The sequence below is a fragment of the Nycticebus coucang genome, chromosome 4, assembly GCF_027406575.1.
Source record: "Nycticebus coucang isolate mNycCou1 chromosome 4, mNycCou1.pri, whole genome shotgun sequence".
Taxonomy (NCBI): Eukaryota; Metazoa; Chordata; class Mammalia; order Primates; family Lorisidae; genus Nycticebus; species Nycticebus coucang.
Window position 1 is genome coordinate 60,560,576 of NC_069783.1, and position 19,399 is coordinate 60,579,974.

Genomic DNA, 19,399 nt, shown 5'->3' on the forward strand with positions numbered 1-19,399 from the left:
AGGTAAATATGAAAGAGTGGAATTATATTTAACTTTGTAAGAAACTGCCAGTTTCCCAAAGCATTTTCCATTCCCACCAGTAATGTGTGAGAGTTCCAGCTCTCCATGTTTTCACCAACACTTGATATTGTCAGTTTTCATTATCTTTTTTTTTTGACACAGGGTCTGGCTTTGCTGTCCAGGCACAAGAGTAGTGGCATGACCATAACTCTCTGCAACCTCAAACTCCTGGGCTCAGGTACTTCTGCCTCAGCTTCCACAGTAATCGGAACCACAGGTGCACACCACCACAATGGGCTAATTTTTCTATTTTTTACTGAAATAGGCTCTCACAATGTTGCTCACCAGTCTAATACACCTCCTGATTTCAAGCGATCCTCCCTCCTTGGTCTCCAAAAGAGATTATAGGCATGAGCCCCCTCACCTGACCCAGTTTTTCTGATTATAGCAACTTATGAAATTTTCATTTTATCTTTTCATGTATTTATTTTCCATTTGCTTATCTTCTTTAGTGTCTGTTCAAATCTTTTGCCCATTTTTGTTAGGTTATTTGTGTTCTTATTGAGTTTTGAAAAATGTATTCTGGATATATGTTGTTTATCAGATATCTTTTAAAAATATTTTTTTCCAGGGTGGCACCTGTGGCTCAGTGGGGTGGGGTGCCGGCCCCATATGCTGAGGGTGGTGGGTTCGAACTCCACCCTGGCCAGACTGCAACAAAAAATAGCCAGGGGTTATGTTAGGTACCTGTAGTCCAGCTACTCAGGAGGCTGAGGCAAGAGAATTGCCTAAGCCCAGGAATTGGAGATTGCTATGAGCTGTGATGACACGCACTCTACCCAGGGCAACATAGTGAGACTCTGTCTCAAAAAAAAAAAAAAAATGTTTTTTCCCCAGCCTATGGTTTGTCATTTCTTTTCCTTAATAGTGCTTTCAAGGAGTAGAAGCTTTTAATTTTGATGTTCAATTTATCTTTACAGATAGTTCTTTGTTTTTTTTTTTTTTGCAGTTTTGGCTGGGGCCAGGCTCGAACCTGCCACCCCTGGTATTTGGGGCCAGTGCCCTACTCCTTGAGCCACAGACACCACCCTACAGATAGTTCTTTTGATGTCATTTTATTATAGCTGTTTTTCAACTTTTCTGTGGATTTGAATTTTTTTTTTTTTTTTGAGACAGAGTCTCACTTATTAACCCTTGGTAAAGAGCCGTGGTGTCCCAGCTCACAGCAACCTCCAAGTCCTTGGGCTTAGGTGATTCTCTTGCCTCAGCCTCCCGAGTAGCTGGGATTACAGGTGCCTGCCACGATGCCCAGCTATTTTTTGTTGTTGCAGTTTGGCCAGGGCTGGGCTTGAACTCACTACCCTTGGTATATGGGGCCGGCGCCCTACCCACTGAACCACAGGTGCAGCCCGAATTTGAAATTTTTTAAAATTCAGGACCACTATATATTTTATTTATTTATGTATTTAGATAGAGTCTCACTTCGTTGCCCTTGGTAGAGTACTGGCATCATAGCTTTCGGCAACTCAAACTCTTGAGCTCCAGTGATCCTCTTGCTTCAGCCTCCCAAGTAGCTGGGACTATAGGTGCCTGCCATAATGCCTGGCAGGAACCCTGTAAAGACAGGGTCTCGCTTTTGCTCGGGCTGGTCTGGAACTCCTGAGCTCAAGCAATACATCTTCCTCGGCCTCCTAAAGTGCTAGGATTACAGGTGTGAGCCACCTTGCCAGTCAGCTCTTCATTTGTTTTTTGTTTTTTAATGGAAACAATTAGTAAAAGGCAAACAATAACAAAAAGATAATGATCCCCTCCCCCACTCTCCAATCGGGCTCCTTTTCACCATTTAGTCCTCCACAGGAAAAATCACTTTTAAACTCTTGAACTGTTTCTTCTTTAACTTCTTATTTAATCGGTCTCTGATGAGGGTTGGGAGAGGCACTGCCAGGGCAAACAAGGGTCCATGACAGGGAGCTTTGGATCTGCTCTGGAAATACCTGGAACCTAGAGTGGGCAGTGGCATAGATTCTTCAGCAAAGGGAGACAATTCTGGCTGTGAAATGAGCACTTAGCTCTTGTTAGGAGCAAGCTCTGAGACTGCAGGGGTCCACTCCGCTGGTTGGCTTGGTGTTCCCTCTGCCATCGACCACACTCCCAATCTCTGACAGTTGCCAGGCCTTCCTGCCTTAGCAGGACCTGAGTAGGCAGCCTGTTGAAGCTGGAGAATCTGTGGCCTGAGAGCAGCCCTCAGCATAGCAGGTAACTGTTTCATCTTCTTGCATGTTAAATTCTTCCAAACACAGAGGAGCAGGCTGGGCCAGGTGGCTCACGCCTATAATCCTAGCACTCTGGGAGGCCGAGGCAGGTGGATTGCCTGATCTCACCAGTTTGAGACCAGCCTGAGCCAGAGCGAGACCCTGTTTCTACAAATAGCCAGGTGTTGTGACGGTTGCCTGTAGACCCAGCTACTTGGGAGCCTGAGGCAAGAGAATCGCTTGAGCCCAGCAGTCTGAGGTTGCTGTGAGCTATGATGCCACCGGCACTCTACCAAAGGCAACAAACTGAGACTCTGTCTCAAAACAACAACAACAACAAAAATAGAGGAGTAATGGGAATTCCAGCCTGTGAACTGGCTTCTTTCCACCTGTCTCTCGGCTGTTTTGCTGTACACACCTCTCTCATCTTACTAACCAAGCATTTTCCTTTCATGTCCTATCCAGAGACTATTAGTATCTCCCTTACTCCTCCACCCTCCCATCCTTTGAAGTTGTTGTTGTTGTTTTTTTGTTGTTGTTGTTGTTAAGATAGAGTCTCACTATGTCACCTTGGTAGAGTGGCGTGGTGTCACAGCTCACAGAAACCTCAAACTCTTGAGCTTAAGTGATTCTCTTGCCTCAGCCTCTCAAGTAGCTGGGACCACAGGTGCCCACCGCAACGCCTGGCTATGTTTTTTTTTTTTTTTGTAATTGTCATTATTGTTTGACAGGCCCAGGCTGGGTTCGAACCCGCCAGCTCAGGTGTATGTGGCTGACGCCCTAGCTGGTGAGCTACAGGCACCGAGCCCCTTGAAGTTGGGTAACCTGGGTAGAGGAAGACTTAAGACATTTTTTAGACTCTTTGCCCATGCCCCTCTGGTTTCTTTTACTTTTCCTGCTGCTTATTTCATTCTGCTATAAAGGAAAAAGTTGGATACTTCACTGAATTTGGGTAGTTTCCTGGCCTGAGCCTGTGTCAAACTTCCTGGGCTGGCTCTGGATTCTGGCCCACAGTTAAGTTCTGGATGATCTTTGGAATAGGCCATTTTGGATGGTCTTTGTAAGACCCCAACCCACTCAAGTCTGTTTTAGGTTAAACTCAATATTGTCGCTGGTCCAAAAGTGGACCTCTTCCTAGAAGAAGGTGCCTCTCTTTGTCAGGGCAACAGCTAGCCTTGACCCTGCTGAATTTCTCCAATTCGTGGGAGACAGACAGATGGAAAAGTTCTTCAACCACCTCCAGGGTAGTTTTTATGTTGTCACGGGCTTCCCAAAGTTCTTTCCTTGCCAACCATTCAGACCTGATTTAAACCATATTGGAGTTTCCCTGTGGCCCATGCTCCCTGTCCCTCAGACCCTTCCCCAGCACTACTAATTCCTGATCTTGGAGAAGCTACGGACAGACAGTCTCCACCTCACTGTTGGTACATGGTGGCTGCTCCGATGAGAACAGCGGCTGCCATTAGTATGGTATTTTCTGTTTAGAAAGCACCATTACATACAAGGCCACTTCTTGCTCACCCTTACTATGTGAAGTAGATACTATTAACCCCATTTTTCAGATAAAAAAATCTGAGGTACAAAAAGGTAAAGTTATTTCCCCTGGTCACCCAACTGGCAAGGAACAAAACTGGGATTCAACTCAGGCTTTCTGAGGAAAATAAGACTCATGTGTTTCGTGTAGAATATCCCTTGAGGCATACGTAAGAAACTAGCTTTATTGCCGACCTAGCTGTAGAGGGAAACTGGGGAGCAAGGGATGGAGTGGCTGGAAGATTTTTTGTTATGTACATTCTATAAACTATGTTACTGTGTTATCCATTAAAAAAAAAAAAAAAACCATCACCACCACCACCATCACAACAAAAACCCTGTCCCGGCCTTAGTCTTTGATCAACTGACTCCTCTGTCTGTGAGCAGCTCCATAAGCCACTCCACCGACAGCACCAAGACAATCTGTTCCTACACTGGCAGTATTGGGTGTAGAAATAGCTTCAGTCTTTCAGCATGAATCCATCACATAGCCAATCCCCTGTAGGGAAAAAAGAAAGCTCTATTTTTTATTCAAGGTGGGCTGGCGCCCTGGGCGCCACACCTCAGCCTGCCTGGGAGCGGCTGAAATCACCAGAGGTGACAGCATGTTCACTCTCACTAGCCACAGAGGACCTGGAGGCTCATGCTGTCAGAGGAAGTTAGAATTTGCAGGTATGCTGGGGGCATTTTTCTTTCTATCAGATTCTTGGTCATATAAAGAATCGATCTTGAGTAGTTGAGACTTCTAGAAAGGGAGAGTAAGGAGCTCCAGCAGACTCTCTCTGGCAAACAACAATTTGGTGAAAATTATTGAAAGTATTTTAAAATTGCTGAGAATTGTCCTGAGGGCATACAGCAAGTGAAGAAATATTCATTCAAGGAAATCCACTAACTTAGGAGGCCAAGGGGGAGGATCACTTGAGCCCAGGAGGTAGAGGTTGAAATGAACTAGGATGATGCCATGGCATTCTGGCCAGGGTGACAAAGCAAGACTCTGTCTCAAAAACAAAACAAAACAAAATACTAACAAAGATCAGAAAATGCACTAAATCCCAACAAGAAATGAGAGTCTATGTTAACGGTTCTCAACCTGAGGGTCTCGACCCCTTTGGGGGTTGAACGAGCCTTTCAACAGGGGTCACCTAAATACATCCTGCATATCAGATATTTACATTATGATTCATAACAGTAGCAAAATTACAGTTATGAAATAGCAAGGAAAATAATTTTATGGTTGGGGGTCACCACAATGTGAGGAACTGTATTAAAGGGTCGCAGCATCAGGAAGGTTGAGAACCATTGGTCTATGGCATTAGGTAAATGACCACACAAATAAGGTCATTTACCCTTTCCTCCAGCTTCATGTTCTGGAAGTTTTACTTTGGGCATTATGGTCCCTACAAATGCAGCCTAGAGGACAGGGGCTCCCTCTCCTAGAGCTCCCAGGCTATAGCCACAGTTTAACCCGAGGACAGGAGGCTGCCTGTATTTCTCACCCTTCCTCCCCACACCCTCCTCGCAGAGGCTCTTTGACAGGCAAATGCATGAGAGGACCAGGTGTCCCTTCCCCAGCTCAGCCTTCACTCCTAGGGCAAATGTTGTACTGTGTAGCAAAGGAGCTAGATCATTCATTTATACATTGCTGGATGAAATGTGAAATGGCATAGCCATGCTCGAAATCAGTTTGGCAATTTCTTTAACAACTAAATATACAACTACTATACAACTCAGTGGTTTCAATCTCAGACATTTATCCCAGAGAAGTGAAGACATATGTTTAAACCAAAACTTGTACACATGTTTACAGCAGCTTTACGTTAACAGCTCAAAACCAGAAACACCTCAAACGTCCTCCCATAGGTAAATGGTTAAAGAAGCTGGTACATCCCAAGCATAGACTACTACTGAGCAGTAGAAAGAAACAGCTGTCACATAACAACCCGGGTGAAACTCCAGAGAATTACACTGAGTGGGAAAAAATAAAAATCCAATTCCAGAAAGGTATAGGCTATCTTATTTCACTTATATAACATTCTTGAAATGACCAAATTATAGAAATGAAGAACAGATTAGCGAGTGCTAGGGGCAAGGAGGGAGGGGCAGGAAGGAAGTTGGTGTAGCTTTAAAAGGGAAACATCAGCGTGCATGTGGCGATGAAAATGTTCTGTATCCTGGGCGGTGCCTGTTGGCTCAAAGGAGTAGGGTGCCAGACCCATATACCAGAGGTGGTGGGTTCAAACCCGGCCCCGGTCAAAAACTGCAAAAAAAGAAGAAGAAGAAGAAGAAAATGTTCTGTATCCTGACTGCATAAATGTCAATATCTTGGTTGTCATAATATATCACAGATTTGCAAGATGTTACCATGGGGAAACTATGTAAAGGATACACAGTATCTCTGTATTATTTCTTACAACTGCATGTGAATTTATAATTACCTCAAAATAAAAAAAAAGTATTTATAAAAAAATAGGAAAAGAGTTAGCAGACATTTGTCCAAAGAAAATATACAGATGGCTCATAAGTACACAAAAAGATGTTCAGCATAATTAGTCATCAGGAAATTGTCAAAACCAGACAATGACAAGTCTTGGGGAGGAAATGGAGAAATTGGAAACCCTGTGCATTGCTGGTGGCATAATAAAATGGTGCAGCCAATTTCAAAAACAGTTTGGCAGGTCCTCAAAATCATAGAGTCACTGGCTCGGTACCCATAGCTCAGTGAGTAAGGCGCCAGCCACATTCACCGAGGCTGGAGGGTTCAAGCCCAGTCTGGGCCCTGCCAAAATAACAACAACTGCAACCAAAAAATAGCCGGGCATTGTGGCAGGCATCTGTAGTCCCAGCTACTCGGGGGGCTGAAGCAAGAGAATCGCTTAAGCCCAAGAGTTTGAGGTTGTTATGAGCTGTGACAACACAGCATTGTACCAAGGGCAACATAGTGAGACTCTGTCTCAAAATAAATAAATAAATAAACAATGAGTTATCATATTGCCAAATATTTCTATTCGTGTAAGAGAAATGAAGCATACATCTACCAAAAATCATTTTTCAGTAATAAAGAGGAGTAAATTACTGATATGCCATAGCATGAACAAATCTTGAAAACATTATTCTAAAGCAGCCGTTCTCAACCTGTGGGTCTCGACCCACAGGAACTGTATTAAAGGGCCATGGCATTAGGAAGGTCGAGAACCACTGTTCTAAAGGAAAGAAGTCACAAAGGACTGTAAAATATTAATTATATTTATAGGAAATATATTAATTATATTTATAGGAAATGTCCAGAATAGGCAAATCTATAAAGACAAAGTAGGTTAGTGGTTGCCTAGGGTCAATCTGTCTGACTGCTAATGGGTATGGGATTTATTTTAGAGGGAATGGATGTCTAAAATTAGATTGTAGTGACAGTTGCGCAATTCTGTGAACTTACTAAAAAACAATGACTTTAAATGGAATGCCAAATGGACTTTAAATAAGAACATTGACTTTAAATTAAATTTACCCCTTAAATGGGTGAATGGTTTGCTATGTGAATTTTACCTCAATAAAGCTTTTTGTTTTAAGAAATTTGCTTTTTGCTTTTTTGTTTAAGGAATCAAGGTTTCTCTCTTTTTAAAATTTCTATTGAAATAATTATTTCCTTGAAATAATTTCAAGGTTACAGAAAATTTCAAGTTTCAACAATTACATTTGGCTCTTTTTAAGGACAAATTCCATCAGCTTTAGGCTTTTTTGTAGACGTGAATTTCAGATTGTGTTGCTTATTCTACAGCAGTTGTTCTCAAACAGGACAGCAATCTGACAATGCTGGGAAATGTTTTTGGTTGGGGGTGGCACCTACTGGCATCTAGTGAGAAGAGGCCAGGAACACCACTAAACATCCTCCACAGGACAGCACTGTCAACAAAAAATTATCTAGACCAAAATGCTAATGTCACTAAAGTTGAGAAACCTGCTTTACTCACTGTATTTGTCAAAAAGAGAAGTAATTGGCTTGGCACACACAGCTCAAGTGGCTAAGGCGCCAGCCACATACACCAGAGCTGGCGGGTTCGAATCCAGCCTGGGCCTGCCATACAACAATGACAACTACAACCAAAAAATAGCTGGGCGTTGTGGTGGGCACCTGTAGTCCCAGCTACTTGGGAGGCTGAGGAAAGAGAATCGCTTAAGCCCAGGAGTTAGAGGTTTCTGTGAGCTGTGATGCCACAGCACTTTACCCAGGGCGACAACTTGAGGCTCTGTCTCAAAAAAAAAAGAGAGAGAGAGAGAAGTAATCCAGGTGTCATGGCATGTGTCTGTGGTCCCAGCTGCTCAGGAGGCTGAAGATCAATTCAAGGCCAGGCTGGGCAACAAAGCAAGATCCTATCTCTAAAAATTGAAAAACAAATGAATAAAATAAAGTAAAAAAGGAAAGTTTTATGGTATGATTAAACAAATTAGGGGTTTGAAGCATGGGGTGTGTATACCTCATATGGTTTATTTATTAGCTGGTCTCTCAGTCTGTTCTTATGTCTGAAATAGTTGCCTGTCACCTGAGAGGGCAGAGGCCAGACTTAAAGTGCTGCAGCACCTGGGAACCACCCTAAACTAAGGGGCACTTAAGTATTTGGAAAAGAAGATAGGTCAGCAGTTGGGAAGTCGGGCAGCAGAATTAACAAGGTCCAGGTGGTCGGTAAGGCCTGTGGCTTAGAAATCTGGCCCTTGTTTAAGGCAGCCCTATCATGGCACCGGGATCAACCACAATCACAGAACTTAAAGGACTCAAAGGGACATTTCACACATGACTTCTTGCTACTGTGTTGTCCTCAAAAATGGTGGTGCTGTGGCCATTTCCAGAGGTTGGGTGGCTTTAGGCGTGACTACATGCTAGGACCAGCAGCTAGCCAAGGCTATTTGGAGCTGTATCCTCATCATATCAAATAAGGATGCCCCTCCCTCCCAGCCCTACACCATAGTTGGCTAGTGGAATAGCCAAGGAAGACGGGAACTGCAAAGGGAACCCTGGTTCTTCCAAAGGGCTTGCATAAAAAAGTCAAAACTTTCACCCGCCATTAGAGGTATATGCCACAACTGGCCTTGGGTGGCGGAGGAGTTGCTGATCAGGAACTCCTGAAACTTTTATTTCTGGACATTCCTAGAAAGTCTAAGAGCTGTATCCTGCTCAGAGAAGGCACTCAATTTTCAGTAAATATTTGAGGCTCTACTGTGTCCTGGGAACTGTATAAGGACAGAGTAGGAGACAAGAAAGACAAGGCCCCTACCTCGTATAGCATAAGTTAGCAGGAATACTTTAATATATATTTGTTTATCAGTTGATTTGGCTCTTAGTCAATTGTGCTGCTATAACAAAATAGCATAGAGTGGGTGACTTAAACAACAGACATTTATTTCTCAGGGTTTTAGAGTCTAGGAAGTCCAAGATCAAGGTGCCAGTTGATTTGGTTCCTGGTGAACACTCTTTTGCTGGCTCACGGACAGCAGTCCTTTCACTGTGTCCACACATGACAGAGAGAGTGAGAATGAGAGAGAGTATGTGGTTGCACATTCTGATCTCTTTTAGAAACTATTCCACTAGAAACTCCTTTTTTTCAATGTTCAAAAAAAACATATTGATAAAAAATACAATGGGATAAGTTTATGCTAAGAAATGCAGCAGTAGCCCAGGTCCGGGGCAGCAACCAGTGAAAGGTGTATTCCCGGTCCCACCCGCCTTCCCTTGCCCACTAGCACCTTGGGATGTAGTATGTGCATGGTCCAGAAACCAGAGCAGCAGGACAAAGTTGATGCTTCAGGTGAACAGAAAGGAGCTCTCCAAGCTGTCTCAGGAGCAAACTCTGGAGGCCCTGCGCTCCTCCAAGGAGCCCCTGGTGTTCCAGGTGCTGAGATGCAGCCCCCACCTCTGGGGGACGGCTCCCACAATGACCTGCAACTGGTGGGCACTGGCACTCAGACTGACATCACCTTTGAGCATATCATGGCACTGGGCAAGCTGCGCCCACCTATCCCACCCATGGCCACCCTGGAGCTCTCTGAGTTCCCCTGCATCAGCCATGAGTATTATGACCCTGGGGATTTCCTGGAGGCTGCCCACAGGAGGCAGAGCGTATGGACCAACTTGGGTATGAGGAGGTGGAGCTTTGCAAAAGCAGCCACCAAACAAGCTTGGCCTGACGGTGTGCTACTGCACGGCCGGGGAGGAGGACTTGGGGTCTACATGGGAGGGGTAAATCCCAACAGCACTGCAGCCAAAGAGGGCGGATCCGCAAGGCCTCACCCATATTAATGGTGTGGACGTCCAGAACCGGGAAGAGGAGGTGGCCATGCTGAGTCAAGAAGAGAAGACCAACATTTTTCCGCTGGTGGCCCCGCAGGACAGCCAACTTGCAGGGCCGTGGAAGGACAGTGACCGGGATGACTTCCTTGATGACTCTGGCTCTGAGCATGAGGGGGACCTATGGGCCCGTAAACTGAACCCGCCCCCTGCCTAGCAGCTTGGACAGGAAGAGGAGGAGGCAGCTTCAGATGCAGGCCTAGACCTAGAGCAACAGCCAGGAGCAAGACAGCAGGGCAGGCTGCACAGATGAGAGAACCCGAAAAGAGAGCTCTGAGCATTCCTTGCTGGGGGATGAACCCCCAAGCAACACCAACACCCCTGGGAGCCTGCGCAAGTTTGGCCTGTAAGGGGACGTGCGGCAGAGACTTCCATCTCAGCGTGGACTGAACATCTCAGCGTGGACTCACTGCTGGCCAAGGGGCCAGGGCTGGGAGGGAGCGACGTCCCTGGCCTCACCTAGGAGTAGGAGCGCTACCTGGAGCTTCTTGAGATCAAGTGCCACCTGGAGAATGGCAACCAGCTCGGCCTCGTCTTCCCTTGGGCCTCCCGTGGCAACGATGCCCTGAACGTCCACAGCAACGAGAGCCTGGGCCATGAGATGGCCATGCTGGAGCAGGAGCCTCTGCACCTAAAATCAAGTGCGGCAACACCCAGCGTGCGCAGAAGTGCAGCAGCTGCGGAGGACGCCGCGCGAAGGCCTGGCTGCTGGAGGAGGAGAGCCTCTGTGACCTAGTGGCCAGCGAGCCCAAGAAGCAGGAGCTGTCCGACACCTCCAAGCTGCGAGAAGTCAGGCAAAGACAGACCCAGTGCCTGCACCCCGGGAGAGAGGGGCGCAGCACCCGCACCCCGGGAGAGAGCCACCCTTCACAGAGCCCTTCCTGGAGATTCCCTCGCAGCGGGCAGCTGCCAGCAGCTCCAATTTGAACCGGACCCCTCCTGGCCCTGCTGCTGCCGTGCCACCCAGGGAGGCTTCTCCACAGGGCAGCCCAGCCTCCACAGGGCAGCTCAGCCCGTCCCGGGAATCTGAGGTGGGCCGGAGACACCACGCAGAGGAGTGTGTCTGCTGCACCCCAAGGCTGGGCTGGCTCTGGAGCACGTGGGCCTGAAGGCCGCCCTTACCTCTCACGGTGGCCAGGGCCAGGAGAGCCAGCACTACCATCGCTACATGCAGCTACCCCCTGCCCCCACGAGGCCTGGAGGGGCTAGGCCACGGCCCCCTGACTTTGGCTGGGGGCCCTCAGGTGAGCGGGGTGGCGGCCACCGAGGTGGTGAAGGTGCGCAGAGACTTGGTGCGTAGCCAAGCGGCCGGTGCGGGATTGGCTTCTGAAAGCCCAGGCCCTGAGGATACGGGAGGAGCGCGGTGGCGTGACCACGATGCTGTGAGCGAGATGAAGATGAGCCGCTACTGGGGCAAGGGGGAGCGCAAGCTGCGCCTGACCCGGTCCGGAGCATGAGTTCTGATGCAGAGCAGGCTGGAGCGTCTGCGGGAGCAGCAGAACAGTCAACAGCAAGCCTGAGCTCAACATTACTGCTCTGAACCACCTCAAGATCATGAAGAAGCGGAACCAGAAGATCCTGGACACCTGGATCTCCACCCAGGAGCTGCTGGCCCACGGTAGGCGCTCGGCCGATGGCAAGCCGGTCCACAACCCTCTGCTCTCGGTCACCACCGTGTGAGCCATCCTGGCAGAGCCTGACCCAGGTCCTCCTGGCCTCAGGCCCTCACTCTCCTTAAAATCGAGTGTGTTTCTGTGTGCGTGTGTGCGTGCGCGCACGTGGCTTTGTTAGAAAAGAGAAGCCTCTGAGCAGAAGGGACGCTTTTCTTGCATCTCCCCAAGGTGACTGTGTTGGTGGCCATCATTGGGGGCACATCTGTAACAGGCACCCCTTCAGCTGTGTGTGTGTGTGGCCATGGTCATACATCTCACCCACTCACACACAGCTCTCTTGACCCCTGTACTTGGAGACCAGGAGGTCGAGCTGCACCGCGGAGGTGAGGAAGGCTGGCTATCCTCAGCACAAGAGAACATCCCCATTAGCTGCTGAGCATGGCCTCGCAGTTTACTTCTAGACAAAGGCAACCCTGATTTTTGTGTCCCCCCCCTTCTATGCTTGCTAATAGCTGTTTTTCTGTTTTGTGGACCTGCTTGGGGGGCTGGCAGTTCCTTCAGGCAGCCTGACTAAGGTGGAACCTCCCTCCAGTGATGGCTGGGAAGGAGGTGGGGGGAGGAGGAGAGGGAGGGGGGAAAGGTGGAGGAATGGGAAGCAGCTGTCCTAGTGGCCTTTACTCTGAGGTCCATCCCCAGTGACTCAGGGAGAGTGCAACTGCAGGGATTGAGGGGGCAGTCTCCATCCAAGAAGAAATCCCAGCCTGGGTCTGTGTGTGATGCTCTCTGGAGTGGGGGCTTCTCTGAGGAGTGGCCCAAGGAGGGGGCTTCAGCATCAAGGGTCTAGAAGCCAAGCCCCATGAATACCCATGGAAGAGCTCAGGTCTGGCCCTGGAAGACTTGCTGGTGACCTGTGGCCTGGGCCCCAGTGAGAGGCAGTGGGCTAACCCAGGGATATTGCCCCAACCCAATCAAGTTCTGTATGGGTGAACCAGGCTGCCCTTGGCTGCCCCTCAGGTTTGGAGAGCCCCTGCCCCTGCCCATGCCTTGAGAATAAAGCAAGCTGCCTTTTTACTTGGTTGAAAAAAAAAAAAAAAGAAAAGAAATGCAGCAGTAAATATGGTTGCAGAAAGCAGAGCAACGTGACATTGACACATTGGCACAAATAGGAAGAACAAACACACCACCCAGGCCTCAATGTCTACAGGCCCTTGGAAAATCCTTTTCAAGATGTTTATTTAAGTGGATAAGCCACTAAGATTTCAAAATATGAAAATATAAATTGAATTTTGAAGCCATCATATGGGAAAAGTCAAATGACGGCTTTCTGGAAGAGTGTTGTTACATTTGAGCATTAGAAGCTAAGAAGTAAAGTATGATCACTGCAGATGATACATGCTAATTTGGCCACATGTATTTTTCTGCTCCTTTTAACTAGTTTTGGTTCTATTTCCTTTTTGTCGTCCCGTTTTATAGGGAAAAATATTTCAATTTTTAAATTACTTCAAAGCTTTTGTGGAATAGGGTGGGGTATAAATAAATACTTTTAAAAATCAGATTAGAGTGTGAACAATAGATGTCCCCTGAGGTGGAGGGCAGGAAGGGCAGGGGTGGAGAAAGGTATGCAGGAAGGACAGAAAGTCCCCTCTAGCATTATTCCTCTCTGAGGTCCTGGGCGCAGTGTTCTGTGTCAATTCTAGACAAACTTGATCTTCGTCTAAAGAGTTTTTAAAAATTACTTCATTATTATTAATAGTACTATTATTAGAGACAGAGTCTGTCACCAGAGCTAGAGTGCCATAGCATCATCATAGCTCATAGCAACCTCAAACTCCTGGGCTCAAGTGATCCTCCTGCCTTAGCCTCCTGAGTAGCTGGGACCACAGGTACCCATCATGATGCCTGGCTAGGTTTTCTTTCTTTCTTTCTCTCTCTCTCTTTCTCTCTTTCTTTCTCTTGAGACAGAGTTTCACTTTGTCGTCCTCAGTAGAGTGCCATGGTGTCACAGCTCATAGCAACCTTAAACTCTTGGGCTTAAGTGATTCTTTTGCCTCAGCCTCCCAAGTAGCTGGAAATACAGGTGCCCACCACAATGCCCAGCTGTTTTTTTTTTTTTTTTTTGTCGTTGTCATTATTGTTTTGGCAGGCCTGGGCCAGGTTCAAACTTGCTAGCCCAGGTGTATGTGGCTGGCACCCCTAGCCTCTGAGCTACAGGCACTGAGCCCCCGGCTAGTTTTTCGATTTTTAGTAGAGATGGGGTCTTGGTCTTGCTCAGGCCGGTGTTGAACTCCTGAGCTCAAGGGATCCTCCTGCCTCAGCATCCTAAAGTGAGATACTGGACTGCACTGTTTTTATTTAAAGCCAGATATTAACACTTTCAATACATCAAGGCCCTCTGCTCCTTAGATAACTGACATCCATTAATTGTACAGTAACATGGTTTTATCCACATTAACAAATGGAATTTATTGCCCTAGGCTTGAGACACTAGCCAGAAGTTGAAGAAAATGATAGAGTTAGACTTGGACACTAACCTCGGGATCTTTTCAACAGAATCCACTGGAAATGGTACTCTCTCAGGTTGAAAATCAGTACCATTTTGCCACAAGTGGGGCAGAAATTTTTGTTAGCTTTGTCCTGTTTCCTTGCAAAACACAGGCAGAATCTAAAACCCTTTTTGGAGACCCAGAGAATAAATGCCCTTCCTTTTTCTTGAAGCTTCAAACAGCTGACTCTGAGCCTTTCTGAAGCTAGATAGTGATTTGCTTCTCTAACCCTGCCACAGAGTTAGTTTTTTCTCTCTGTGAAAAAGGTAGGTGGACCTCCGGGAACCTTTTCTTGACACAGGTTCCTACGGGGCCCCCGAGCTCCTGGTTCCTCACACATCATACCTGTGGAGTCTGCAGGGGTCTCAGGCCGACTCTGGAGAAACTGGCTTCCTTTCTCACTTGAGTCTTGTCTCTCCAGTCCCTCGTATGCAGGAGCTCGGTCCCCTCCACACTCAAAAAGCTTAACTTGAGCCACAAATACTAGAAATATGAGCAGTTAGTATTGACTTAATTGCTTTAAGATGTGTGCAGCTTCCCAAAAGACAGTGTGAACACATCTACCAGAATGGTTGAAACCAAATTAGTGATAATACCAAATGCAGCAAGGATGCAGAAAAACCAAATTACTTACATGTTGCTGGTGAGAATGTGAAATGGTACAGGCATTCCATAAAATAATTTGGCAGTTTCTTACTTATCTAAACACATACTTACCATACAAGGTCGGACAATTAAGTTTGCAAACTCATCCTAGAAAAAGTACCTCATGGGTACTCTCTTTGGCCATCTGGTGACTGTGGTGATAGTCAGCAGTGAGGTTTGTAGCACTTTTTCTGGGATGAGTTCATAAATTTAATTGTCAGATGTTATATGACCCAGCAATTGCACTCTTTGAGAAATAAAAACCTAGGTTCACACAAAAATATATACATGAATGTTTTTAGAAGCTTTATTCATAATAGCCCCCAAATAGAAGAAACCCAGATGTGCTTCAATAGCTAAACTGTGGTCATTCCATACCATAGAATATTAGATAGCAAGAAAAAAGAATGAGCTATTAGTACATGGAATAACTTGGATGGAGCCCAAGAAAATGATACTGAGTAAAAAAAAAAAAAAAAAAGAGAGAGAGAAAAGTCCATCCAAAAAGACATACTGTGAGAATCCATTTATATGACATTTTTGAAATAAAATTTTAGAAATGGAGAACAGATTAGTGGATGCCAGGGATTAGGGAAGCAAGGAGGCGGAGTGGATGGACATGGGTATGGTTATGAAAGGAAAGGAGAGAGACCTCATGGGTATGTAACTGTTCTGAATCTTGACTGTGGTGATGGATACACACCTGGTACATCCACACAATGGAATATCATACAGCAATAAAAAGAAATGAGCTGTTTAAGACATGGAAGAATCTTAAAGGCATCTAGCTAAGTGAAAGAAGCCAGTCTGGAAAAAGCAACATGCTATGTAAGTCCCACTGTATGACATTCTGGAAAAGGCAAACTACAGAGAGAACAAATAGGTGACCACCAGGGGTTTAGGCTGGGGTAGGGTTGGACAATAAAGCACAGGGTATCTGTAAGATACCACAGTGGTAAATATAAGGCACTAAGCATTTTTCAAAATCCATAGAACTTTACATCATGAAGAGTAAATCTTAATGTATGAAAAGAAATTTTTTTTTGAGACAGAGTCTCACTTTGTCACCCTCAGCAGAGTGCTGTGGAGTCATAGTTCACAGCAAACCTCAAACTTTTGGGCTTACGCAATTCTCTTGCCTCAGCCTCCCAAGTAGCTGGGACTACAGGTGCCTGCCACAACGCCTGGCTATTTTTAGAGACAGGATCTTCCTCTGGCTCAGGCTGATCTTTAACTGGAGAGCTCAGGCAATCCACTAGCCTTGGCCTTCCAGAGTGCTAGGATTACAGGTATGAGCCACTGGGCCAGCCTTAATATATGAAAAAAAATTTTAAATCATTTAGGAAGTCAATAAATCCTAGGATGAAATGTGTAACATGGCCAAAAAATATAGATATATTCCAAACATAAAAAACGCCTCACTGAAAGGGGTGGATGCACTAAGTGCTGACCTCTGTAACTTTGGGAGTGAAAGAAGTCTATAAGACTAAAAGCAAAAGGAATTGTATTTAAGTATCATACCCTACCTGACAAAGTTAGGAAGTTGTGGATTCAAAATTAGTAATTCTGAAGCCACTGAACATGTATACTGGAACTGAACATCTAAATAAATGCATAATGGATGATGAGGCCATTGTTGGAGCGGAGGGTTATAGATAAACCAGTGAAAGAAGGTAGAAGAACCCATGTGGTAATGGATTGGAGTTGGAGACATGAGTTTGAACTCATGTTTAGTTTAAGATAGGCACAAGTGGTTAGGTCTAGAATGTGCACATATTTATACATATGTGTATATATATGGCTTCGTATATACAGCTGTATTTTTTTTGCTGTCACCTGAGAGAGCCTCAAAGAAATGACAGCCTAGTAGAAATATACCTAGAGCCAAGTTTCTTTCCTTCTTTTTCTTTTTCTTTTTCTTTTCTTTTTCTTTTTTTTTGGACAGAGTCTCACTATGTCCTATGTTGCCCTCAGTTGAGGGCTGTCGCATCACAGCTCACAGCAAACTCTAACTCTTGGGCTTACGCGATTCTCTTGCCTCAGCCTCCCAAGCAGCTGTAATATGGTTGTTGTTACATGAGCCCACCTCAACACCCGGCTGTTTTTTGTTACAGTTGTCATTGTTGTTTAGCTGGCCTGGCCCGGGTTTGAACCTTGCAGCCTCAGTGTATGTGACTGGCGCCATAACCACTGTGCTACAGGCACCGAGCCTGGTTATACACTCGTACTTGAAATTATTGTGATGAACAGCCCTTCACGTGAGTCCATTAATACAATCACAGATAACTGCTAAAAATCAACAGTAGGAAAATTACCAAAAGGCAACCTCGACATTAAGAGATTCCTATTTAGGGCCAGGGACAGTGGCTAATGCCTGTAATCCTGGCACTCTGGAAGGCCAAAACAGGTGGATTGCCTGAGCTTAGGATGTTAAGACCAACCTGAGCAAGAGTGAGACCTTGTGTCAAAAACTAGCCAGGCGTTGTGGCAGTCACCTATAGTCTCAGCTACTTGGAAGGCTGAGGTAAGAGCATTGCTTAAGCCCAAGCGTTTGAGGTTGCTGTGAGCTGTGACGCCACAGCACTGTACTGAGGGCGACAAACTGAGCCTCTGTCTCAAAAAAAAAAAAAAAGAGAGAGATTACTATTAGTAAAGTAAACCAAAAAACTTTTTTTTTCTTACTGTTTCAGGCTCTTTGAGGGTACAAAGAATTAGGTTATACTGTTTGCATTTGTTAGGTAAAGTCCCTCTTATAAAAGTGTCCTGCCCCCAAGAGGCATGCCATACACTGTCACCCCACTTCCCTCTCCTTCCTTCCTTCTCCCTACTTCCTCCTTTCCCCACACCCCACCTTGAATTGATTTAGTAAACCAAATTTTTTTCTTTCAGCCAAAGAACCTTACAACAAAATCTGAATTTTATGCAGACGCATGAGAGCTGTCTGGAAAGGTATCCAGCCATTGTTAATAGTATTTTCTTTTTTATTTATTTATTTTTATTGTTAAATCATAGCTGTGTACATTAGTGCAATCAAGGGGTACAATGTGCTGCTTTCATATACAATCTGAAATATTCTCATCAAACTGTTCAACGTAGCCTTCATGGCATTTTCTTAGTTATTGTATGTAGGCATTTGTATTCTGCATTTAGTAAGTTTCGCCTGTACCCATTCTAAGATGCACCTTAGGTGTAGCCCCACCCATTACCCTCCATCCACCCTAACATCCCCCTCCCTTCCCCTTCCTTGGCCCTTTCCCCATAGTCTTGTGCTATAGTTGGGTTATAGCCTTCATGTGAAAGCTATAATTTAGCTTCATAGTAGGGCTGAGTACATTGGATACTTTTTCTTCCATTCCTGAGATACTTTGCTAAGAATATGTTCCAGCTCCATCCATATAAACATGAAAGAGGTAAAGTCTCCATCTTTCTTTAAGGCTGCATAATATTCCATGGTATACATGTACCACAATTTGCTAGTCCATTCGTGGGAAGAAGCACTTGGGCTTCTTCCATGACTTAGCAATTATGAATTGGGCTAGAATAAACATTCTGGTACAGATGTCTTTGTTATATTGTGATTTTTGGTCTTCTGGGTATAAACCTAGTAAAGGAATTATAGGATTGAATAGCAGGTCTATTTTTAGGTCTCTAAGTATTCTCCAAACATCCTTACAGAAGGAAGGTATTAGTGTGCATTCCCACCAGCAGGGTAGAAGTGTGCCCTTTTCTCCACATCCACGCCAACATCTCTGGTTTTGGGATTTTGTTATGTGGGCTACTCTTACTGGGGTTAGGTGATATCTCAAATTAGTTTTGATTTGCATTTCTCCTATGATTAAGGATGATGAGCTTTTTTTCATGTGTTTGTAGATCATGCGTCTGTCTTCTTTAGAGAAGTTTCTCTTCAAATCCCTTGCCCACCCTGAGATGGGATCACTTTTCTTGCTAATACGTTTGAGTTCTCTGTGGATTCTGGTTATTAAACCTTTATCAGAAGTATAACCTGCAAATATTTTCTCCCATTCTGAAGGCTATCTGCTTGCTTTACTTACTATGTTCTTGGCTGTGCAGAAGCTTTTTAGTTTGATCAGGTCCCAGTAGTGTATTTTTGATACTGCTTCAATTGCCTGGGGAGTCCTCCTCATAAAATATTCACCCAGGCCGATTCCTTCAAGAGTTTTCCCTGCACTTTCTTCAAGTATTTTTATAGTTTCATGTCTTAAGTTTAAATCTTTTATCCAGTGAGAGTCTATCTTAGTTAATGGTGAAAGGTGTGGGTCCAGTTTCAATCTTCTACAGGTTGCCAGCCAGTTCACCCAGCACCATTTGTTAATTAGGGAATCTTTTCCCCACTGAATGTTTTTAATTGACTTGTCAAAGATCAAATAACGGTAAGTAGCTGGATTCATCTCTTGGTTCTCTATTCTGTTCTAGACATCTACTTCTCTGCTTTTGTGCCAGTACCATGCTATTTTGATC

General features: G+C 45.3%; 1 pseudogene; it reads left to right on the forward strand.

Moving 5' to 3' along the window:
* The first annotated feature begins 9,525 nt into the window (after window positions 1-9,525).
* Window positions 9,526-11,799, forward strand: LOC128582984 (PDZ domain-containing protein 4-like; annotated as a pseudogene).
* The last annotated feature ends 7,600 nt before the right edge of the window (window positions 11,800-19,399 follow it).